The sequence below is a fragment of the Octopus bimaculoides genome, chromosome 22 (assembly GCF_046866305.1).
Source record: "Octopus bimaculoides isolate indiv1 chromosome 22, ASM4686630v1, whole genome shotgun sequence".
Classification (NCBI taxonomy): Eukaryota; Metazoa; Mollusca; class Cephalopoda; order Octopoda; family Octopodidae; genus Octopus; species Octopus bimaculoides.
This window is the reverse complement of record NC_142949.1, coordinates 38,440,816-38,450,815: the sequence shown is the minus strand read 5'-3', so window position 1 is coordinate 38,450,815 and position 10,000 is coordinate 38,440,816. Positions and strand designations below refer to the sequence as shown.

Genomic DNA, 10,000 nt, shown 5'->3' with positions numbered 1-10,000 from the left:
TGTTGCTGTTATTGTTGTTGCTACGGTTGTTGTTGTTGCTGGTGGTGGTGGTGGCGGCGGTAGTGGTGGTAGTAGGCGTGTGGTGGTACTGGTAGTAGTAGGCGAGCGGTGGTTGAAGTGGTGCTTTTGGCGAGGGTACAACAGAAACAGGAAGTAAGAGTGAGAGAAAGTTGTGGTGGAAGAATACAGCAGGGTTCGCCACCATCCCCTGCCGGAGCCTCGTGGAGCTTTAGGTATTATATTTCTTTTTCCTACACATCATTAAGATCTTCAAATTTCCAGTCGTTGGTAGCCATGTATAGCTTCATTTCATCTTTTTATGAAATCGTCAGCATAGTATAAAGCGTGGCAAAAAAATTACGTTAAATTAAACATTTCACAAGATTCGGACTAATATTTTAGGACAGTCATTTTTTTTTAAAGTATATTTTTGGTTGTTTTTTCCAGCGACTCGAATGACAACGAAGAAGTTCCCATATTGGCCCTGATCGACGAAACTTATAATCAAAGTCACTCCAACAATGACCATCTCAGCAGTTTGAGATATTTCTTGCACTGCATTATAAAATTTACTCAATCCTGTATTATTACTGTAGTGAGTAATTTGAGAAGTATTTGGTTGCTATTTCTAGCCTTCCTTGCTTCCCTTCCGTTTCATTTATTTGTTTATATTATTTACTTTTATATGAATTATTGACAATAAAATATTCTCCCTCTTGGCTCTTCAATATCTGACACTGTTTCACCGGCTTACATACATATATACACATACATAATTGCACACGCACCACAAACACACGTATATATACACATTCATGCGTATATATATATATATATATATATATATATTACATATACATGTATATGTATACATATATGTTTGTGTGTATATATATATATATATATATATATATATATATATATATATATATATATATATATATATATATATATTACATATACATGTATATGTATACATATATGTTTGTGTGTATATATATATATATATATATATATATATATGTATATACGCACACACACATATACTTACATACATACAAACATCTACAGATACACAGATACACACATGTACACGCACACGCACCCCCCTCCGTTTTATACACAATCATACATATATGTGCACATGTATACACACATACAAAGTCCTTCTTTCCGACAGTGCCACACACACACACACATAAATGCACACGCACAGAGCCTTCTACCCAGTGACGTACATGTGTACACACACATATACACAGAGACCCTTCCCGTTCACAAACACTCACACACTAGCGTTCATTTAAGCATACACACACACACACACACATACCTGTACATCGATTCAGACCCTCCACTCTCTATCCCCTCCATACGCACTCTTCTCACCATCAGATGCATACATACATACTTTCTGCCCCACAAACACATACTTACACTTATACACACATATACAAAACTCTGTCTCTGTCTGTCTCTCTCTCTCTCTCCCACAAGCGCATACATAACACACACCTAAGCACACACACACACAAACGCACACATGTATGCGCTCACACAAAGACATACACGTATATACACACCTGAGAGCATACACATTAACAGGTTCTATCACGCACCACTTACGTCCACGCAATCACTCACAACCATTACCACAACCACCAGCACCACTACAACACCTCCACCACCACCACCGCCATCATTACGACAGCTGCCACAACCACCACCACAACCACATCCAACACCACCACGTCCACCATCACGACTACCGCTACAACCATTTACTCCCCATCATTTACATACCACTCTGCACTCTGCCCTCATGCCCCGCCCCACTCACACACTTCACCCCATCACCCCACTCAACGTTAGCCGTCGTCTTCGTCCTAAATAGACAGCCACTAATCATAAACATTTAAGCCTTTAGCACCTGCGCAAGTGAATAGAATTTAGCTGTTCCTCAGCGGAGTTACATTTCAAAATATCTCTACCTGACACCAGCCGACCAGGGAATTGGCGCGCTTTTTCTGGTTTTCAATTGTTGCCACTGACACACGCATGCGCCTGTCTCCTTAATTGGTCTAGAAGATCGCTCGAAATTCACCCACGCTTTTCTTACTTTAAAAATCGTTTCTGTAAATGTGAGTGTGTATGTTATAATGTGAGAATGTGTCTGTAGTATATATGTATATACATACATAAATATATATATATATATATATATATACACACAGAGAGACATATATATATATATATATATATATATATATACACACACACGCGCGCACGCATATATATATATATATATATATATATATATATATATATATACATATATACATACACACACACATATGCTGTATTACATGTGTGTGTGTATAACTATGTTTGTGTTGTGGTGTAGTACAATATTTATGTGCCATAGTTTATTCTTTCATTTTTTTTGTTCTTTTGATTGTTTCACTCATTGGACTGCGGCCAATCAGAAGCACTGCTCTTTTTGTTTTTGTTTGGTTTTTAGCCGTCCAGTGTTTATGTTTATTTTAAATGTGCTACTTACAGTATCGCCGCCTTTTCCTTTTTTGCTGAACCACTGATTTAGATATAAGCCGATCAACACCACTGGTTGCCAAACAGCAAGACACAAATTCACAGACACGCGAGCGCCCGAAACAAACGTATATATATATATATATATATGTGTGTGTGTGTGTGTGTGTGTGTGTGTGTGTGTGTGTGTGTGTGTGTGTGTGTGTGTGTGTGTGTGTGTGTGTGTGTGTGTGTGTGTGTGTGTGTGTGTGTGCGTGCGTGTGTTCGTGTGTGTACGTGGGCGAGAGAGTCGATTTCACATACACACATATAAGCATATATATATATATATATATATATATATATATATATATATATATATATATATATGTATATATATATGAGAAAAAGAGATGACAACGGGATACACGATTATCTTATGAACGTCACTAGCTTACAGTTGTTTCAGCTCTAGGACGCAGTGGACTCGTAGTTGAGTGCCTGAGTAACACCTTATGGTTCTATCGGACCCTCAACCATGAAGTTTATCGTATATAGTACATTGTGTGTCGCACACAGATGTACGACTGACTCCGTTAATGTTTGCAGCTTCATATAGATTATCTTTATCCAGTGTACTCCCAGTAGAGGGCTTCAGAAACTCTTATACGAAGCATTATTACTCGAAATGAAATACAAAGCAAATTCAGGGCAAATTAAAATAGACACAACTTTACATCGTTAGTTATAAAGCAGTGTGGCCCGAAAGTCACGCACTGAAGCTTTTGGCATTTTGTTTATATTACGTTATTATTATTATTATTCATTTTGTTTCCAGATGAGAGGGTTGCGTGTTCGAATCACGCCGGGATCAAATAATTCACTTTAAGGCGGCGAACTAGTAGAATTGTTAGTTCGCCGGGTAAAATGCTTAGCGGCATTATGTTCTAAGTTGGAATTCTGCTGAGGTCGACTTTGCCTTTCATCCTTTCGGAGTCGATTAAATAGGTACCAGTTACGCACTGGGGTCGATATAATCGACTTAATCCGTTTTTCTGTCCTTGTCTGTCCCCTCTGTGTGTAGCCCCTTGTGGGCAGTAAAGAAATAAGAAACGTTAGCACGCCGGGCAAGATGCTTAGTGGTATGTATATTTATGCATGGATATATATATATATATATATATATATATATATACACTATACATATATGCATGTGTATGTATGCATGTATATATGCATGCATGTATGTATGCATTTGCACGCATAAATACACAAAAACACATGCTGACCAATTAATATAATCACAGTGATTATCCATTTGATCATTATGTTAATAATTTAGAGGCTGTACATTTGCATGAAGGATCGAAATGTCGTCACGTATGCTTATATATATAAATATATCATTCGTGACCGTAAACCTTTACCGCCTCTTAAGATATTAAAACGGGATAGGTGGTTAAGTAATCGCGTTTTCACAAACGTGTTACGGTGTAGCGTCGTGGGAGCGTTATAATCGAGGCGTATTATTATCATCATCATTATATCTAATGATGTTGTTGTTGTTGTTGTTGTCATCGTTATCATTATTGATATTCGGGCAAGGCGGCGAGCTGGCAGAAACGTTAGCACGCCGGGCCGAAATGCTTAGCAGTAATTCGTCTGCCGTTACATTCTGAGTTCAAATTCCGCCGAGGTCGACTTTACCTTTCATCCTTTCACGTTATTAAAAAGTAATGACCTCTCCCGTCGAAGACGACGTAAGAGTAGTGTCCAGTTTCTGCTGAACGACCTTCACAAAAGTACGACTTGTTTGCAGTGACCAAATGCATGTGTTGTGCATTAGCTCTCACTCCATCAATGTCGACATCGTCTGCACAGGTGCACAAGTCTGACACCACACGTCAGCTGTCGAAATGATCGCAGAGCAACGTGAAATGAAGTGTTTTGCTCAAGAACACAAAGCGCATCTCGCTTCGGGAATTGAACCCACGATCTCGGGAATACATCACCTAGACTACTAGGCCACGCACCGTTGATATAATCCGCATCAAAAATGTTAACTAAGGTTTGGTGAAAATTATCTTATGATGTAAAATTGGGGTAAAGCGTCTTAGATATGAATTCATTATTTTTTTTGTAACATTTTGGAAATTGATATTTAACTACGCGTATGTTTTGAATTTTCAAAATCAAACAGACATTGGTTGTTACCATGAGACTTTTTTCTCAAAATTATAACAATCGCGGAAAGCACCGTAAAATTTAAGTAAATTTCGCCGGATTTTAGGGATAAATTCTCATACAACATCAACAAGAATTTTGAATATTTCTTCTAAAGTTGCAAAAAAAATTAAATTAAATCGTGCCTTAGTTCTTCTATAGCAGACAGTGTAGAAAAACTAAGTATTGGGGTCGAGTTGTTCGGCCTAAACCCAACAAGGTGGGGTCCAAGCATGGCCGCATTTCCATGAGTGAAACAAGATAAATGAAAAAATAAAAAGCTTATAATAATGATTAATCACAAGAGAAATAGAACAATTACAGAATGAAACAACAAAAAATATGATAATAAACATGTAAAGAAGCAAGGGATGGTCCAGAGCATCGTAGAATATAAGAACATTAAGCGTATTAAGTAATTAATAATAAAATATCTGACCTTTCTGGGTCTCTCATGATGTTCTCATCCGATGTCCGATGTTTGCTTGGAAAGTTCTGGGAATAAAATATAACAGAAACAACCCGTTATTTATTTATTTATTTTTTTTGTGGTGTCAGTAAAATTCCATGAATTTCTTGATATTAAATATCGCCGGACAACAAACAACAAAATAAATTTAGCTTTTTTTTTTGTTTTGTATTTTCCATTTTTTGTTTTCACAATATCATTTTTTAATTTTTTTACCTTGATGAAAGATTTTATGAGAAACAATCTCGAGGAACGGCAATCTTTTATCTTTCATAAGTCCAGGTCTTCGGATCGCGGCCTCGCTGGGGCACGACCTTGAAGAGGTTTAGTTCAGCAAACCTGCCCCAGTACTTATTCATAAGCTTTGTACCTATTCTATCGATCTTTTTGCCGAACCGCTCAGTTACGGGCGCATAAGCAAATCCCAGCGCTAGATGTCAACGAACAGTGGGGGACAAACATTAGCGCAAAGACGCACGCACACATAGATACACAAATACACACATGTACAGATAGCTATATATATATATATATATATATATATATATATATATATATATATATATATATATATATTATATAGATAGATAGATAGATAGATAGATAGATAGATAGATCGCCATGATAGATCGCCATGATGGATCGCTAGCCACTAAACCTTTTTCTATTTTCTCTCCCTGTTCTGTGTTCCTTTCTGTCGAAGAGCGTAGGCTCGAAACGTAAAAGACTTTCTCACTTCCCGAGCGTTAAACTAACACACCTGTTTGTTGTTTACACACCCGTCTTCCTCTTTTGTTTTTGTTCTTTTTTTGTAAATTCTCACTATATATATATATATATATATATATATATATATATATATAACGGTTTCTAAACCAAAAGGCACAGCTTATACTGTATCTTTTGCTGTTGCTGTTGTATCGCCCCAGGTCAGCTCTGTCCCATCAGTCACATGCTTAATGCCGTTCCAGCAAAGAACATTCTTACCCTTCATTCAAATGTAGGGACTAGATAATGCAAATTCTTAACTAGGCAATACGTTTTTACCCTGTCAAGACAGCAAAACGATCAATTCAAAGATGTCATTCTTAGAACAAGTCCCACACGTCGATGTTCCCTTAACCGATCTGATCCAGTATATTCATTACCTCAAATGTTGTGGCCTTGTGCCAAAAATAGCACACCATATTGTTGTGTATGTTCTTGATGCTGTTGTTGATGTTGTATATGCTGTTGCTGTAGTTTTGTTGCTCTTATTAATGTTGACACTTATAGATTTCGTATTGGGTAATCAAACTGATGAATGATGAAGAGAGACAACGTGTTTCAAGAATATTTAATACGACGTTTTGGATCTAACCCAAGCCATAAACTGAACTGATCAGAAGAGCAGAAAAAAACACTACATACAAAAACACATACATACACATACATACATATATGTATGTGTGTATGTGACTGCGTGGTAAGAAGCGTGCTTCCCAACTTCATGGTTTTGGGTTCAGTCCCCCTGCATGGCACCTTGAGCAAATAAGTTCTATTGTAGCCTCGGGCCGACCAAAGCCTTGTGAGTGGTTTTGGTAGATGCAAACTGAAAGAAGCCCGTCAGATATGCGCGCAAGTCCGTGTTTGTCCCCTGTCACCGCTTTACAACTGGGTTTTCAAGATTTTCAGAATGCCAGTGAGCGTATCCACGACTACCATCTTTGTTAAACGCATCTCCCCCTCCCCACTTGCTCAAGATACGGTCTTAGTGAGACACCATGGATGTTTGCCATGTGTATTCAAGTAAATTGTCTCAGGGCGAACCTTGTTGTATCCCCTACGGTACAGTGAAAGACTCCGAAATATGCGGAAAGCCCAGTAAAACTGAGGTAAAAAGAATCTTCCTTGTCATGTAATCATGAAAGAGCATGTCAGCCAAACAGGGGGGGTGTCAAACGACACAGGCCAGAGCAAACAGCAAACACAATAGCAATGACAACAACAATGATGGTACTAGTAGTAGTAGTAGTAGTAGTAGTGTTGATGATGGTGGTGGTAGTTGTAGTTTGCGGTGTTGTTTTTGTAGTTGCTGTGGTGGTGGTGGTGGTGGTTGTTCTTGTGTCACATGCCTCATCTCTCAGTAAACAGTAATTTGCAGTGTGCAAACTGAGGCTGACTTTACCCAACTCATCCGAATCTGTGACAGCCATGTGTTTCTGACATCCTTTAACCTAAACCAATAACGCTTCTATAAATAGAGACAACACTTCGGTGCAGTGATGGGACTGTTATTTCTCCTTTTTTTCTATTGTTTTGTTCTTCTGCTTTTGTTTTTTAATATATTTATTATTGTTCATCCCATACCCATCCAATTATCTTCATCGTCAACATCATTAACCTAACATCACGACAATCACCATCATCGTCGTCGTCGTCGCCATCATCATCATCATCACCATCGTCGTCGCGACTAACTCTACAATCGCTACCACTACCACCACCACCACCACCATCGTCGTCGTCGTCGTTGTCATCATCTGCAACATCATTTCGCTTATTTCCCATTCTCTTGTATTCTACTTTTCATCAATCTTCCTCCTAATTCTTTTCAGCCTCAGATTTCAGCATATTGGTTTTATTTGCGACGTGTATCAAATTTTCCTTCGCAGCTATGATTACTATTCTATGATTAGGTGCATTTATTCACTGTTGCGCATTAATCAGTATTACCAATGTTTATTTATTTACCTTACTTTAATACCCGACGCACATACATTAAGGATACGCAATAATTTCTCTTACGTAAGAAACAAAAATACAAATAAGAAGGATTTTGCAGTAACCAATTCATCTCTTTCCTTTGTGCAGAGAACCCAGGTATACTTCATTCTATATTACCAAAAACATTCCAAACATGTTTACGAAACTGTATCATACTTAGACTTACAATTGCGTATATTATATACGAGAGTATACGTATAGATTGTGGCACACACATAGATAGATAGATAGATAGATAGATAGATAGATAGATAGATAGATAGATAGATAGATAGATAGAATCTCACGACTAAAACACACACCTTCTACAAACGTAGAGAGAGAAGGAGTTGGGGAGAAATAGAGAGAATAAGAGACACAGACACAGAGAGAGGGCGCATAAGGGGGAAAACTGAGAGACAGCGGTGTGTGAGAGCAGTAAATATAAACAGGCTTAGAACAATGAATGGATGTATAAGAAAGGGGAAAACGGAAGAATTTCTCAATATCCTTTCGCTATATTTCATCCAAAATAGTGGTTCCTCATTTTTTAATTTTATTTCATTTTATTTCTTTTCTGTGTGTTTTTTTTAATGGTCTGGCACTTAAACAAATGAACTATCCAACTAGACGACGGAATTGTCCCTAGATATTTGATAGAACCTTCTAGAAACATTGCAAATCATAACAATAAATTCATTTAAAGTGAAACTGTGTTATTTGTTGATATTCTCTTTATTTATTTTTCAGATTTACTTGAATAATAAGAATTAACCCAAACAATGAAGGAAAACCATTTAACAACGGCAACAACAACAAGCACAAATACAATAATACTTGTAGTAGTAGTAGTAGTAGTAATTTTTTTCTGCTAGAGGTATAAGGCCTGAAATTTTGGGGGGAGGGTATTAATCGATTATATCGACACCACCTCCAAAAGGATGAAAAGCGAAGTCGGCGGAATTTGAACTCAGAATGTGAAGACAGACGAAATACCGACAAGAATTTTGCCCGGTGTCCTAACAATTCTGCTAGTTGCCACCTTAATAATAATAATAATAATAACAATAATGATAATAATAATAATATTTTCTACTATAGGCATAAGGCCTGAAATTTTGAGGGAGGGGGCTAGTCGATGACATCGACCTCAGTGCATAACTGGCACTCATTTTATCGATCCCGAAAGGATGAACGGCAAAGTCGACCTCGACAGAATTTGAACTGAGAACGTACTGACGCACGAAGTGCCGCTAAGCATTTTGTTCTGCCAATAATAATTGTAATAAGAAATACAAAGGAAAAAGTGTCACGACACAAAAGCCTTTATAATTCCATTTGGTTGTTTAAAAGAATAATATAGGTGGAGTGGAGGTGTGAGGTGTGAGCGAGAACGAGAGCCAATCCTTTTATTAAGCATGCATTTATATCATAAATAATGTAAGACACTCGGTAGATAATGTAAGTCTAGATATATTGCAGTTTGTGAAATGGGTGGCGTATCATGACGGCCGGAAGGCTCTCCATTATATGTCGGGGTGGCAGGATAGATTTAAGGCCAAACAACTACGGAAGAAGAAGGACGGGGTTTATATGAGGTTTTTCGATATGTTAGAAGTAACAGTCAAATTCCCCACACTTTGAAAGAAAAAAAGAAAGAAAGAAAGACAAAGAGGAAGAGAAATAAAGTGATAAATAAAAGAGGATTTGAAAGAGGTAGAAAAAAGAAACAAAGAACAAAGGAAGAAGGCAAGAAAGGAATGAAGAAAGAAAGAATTTAAAGATAGACTGAAAGTGAGATATGGCTTACCTTGAAGATAATCCACTTACGGATTTAGCTGTGAGCCTTTCCTGATCACTAACTCAACAACATCTCCCGCAAGGGCTATACGTGTTAACACGTTCCTATCTCACACTTCAGCATCGTTTTTGATGCCCCTACTTTTGGCTGGTAGCAACTGATATACGATTATGGCATTTACAATCCATAAACACCTTCGGAAATTTACCAAGGCTGCACCATGAGCTACGGTT

General features: G+C 37.6%; 1 long non-coding RNA gene across 1 annotated transcript in view; it reads right to left on the bottom strand.

Moving 5' to 3' along the window:
- The window catches only part of LOC128250546 (uncharacterized), a 191,998-nt gene that overhangs the window by 73,299 nt on the left and 108,699 nt on the right, over nt 1-10,000 (bottom strand). The window contains exon 2 of the long non-coding RNA XR_008266577.2: nt 5,192-5,247. This is a non-coding gene — a long non-coding RNA (uncharacterized LOC128250546). The remainder of the gene's footprint in view (nt 1-5,191; nt 5,248-10,000) is intronic.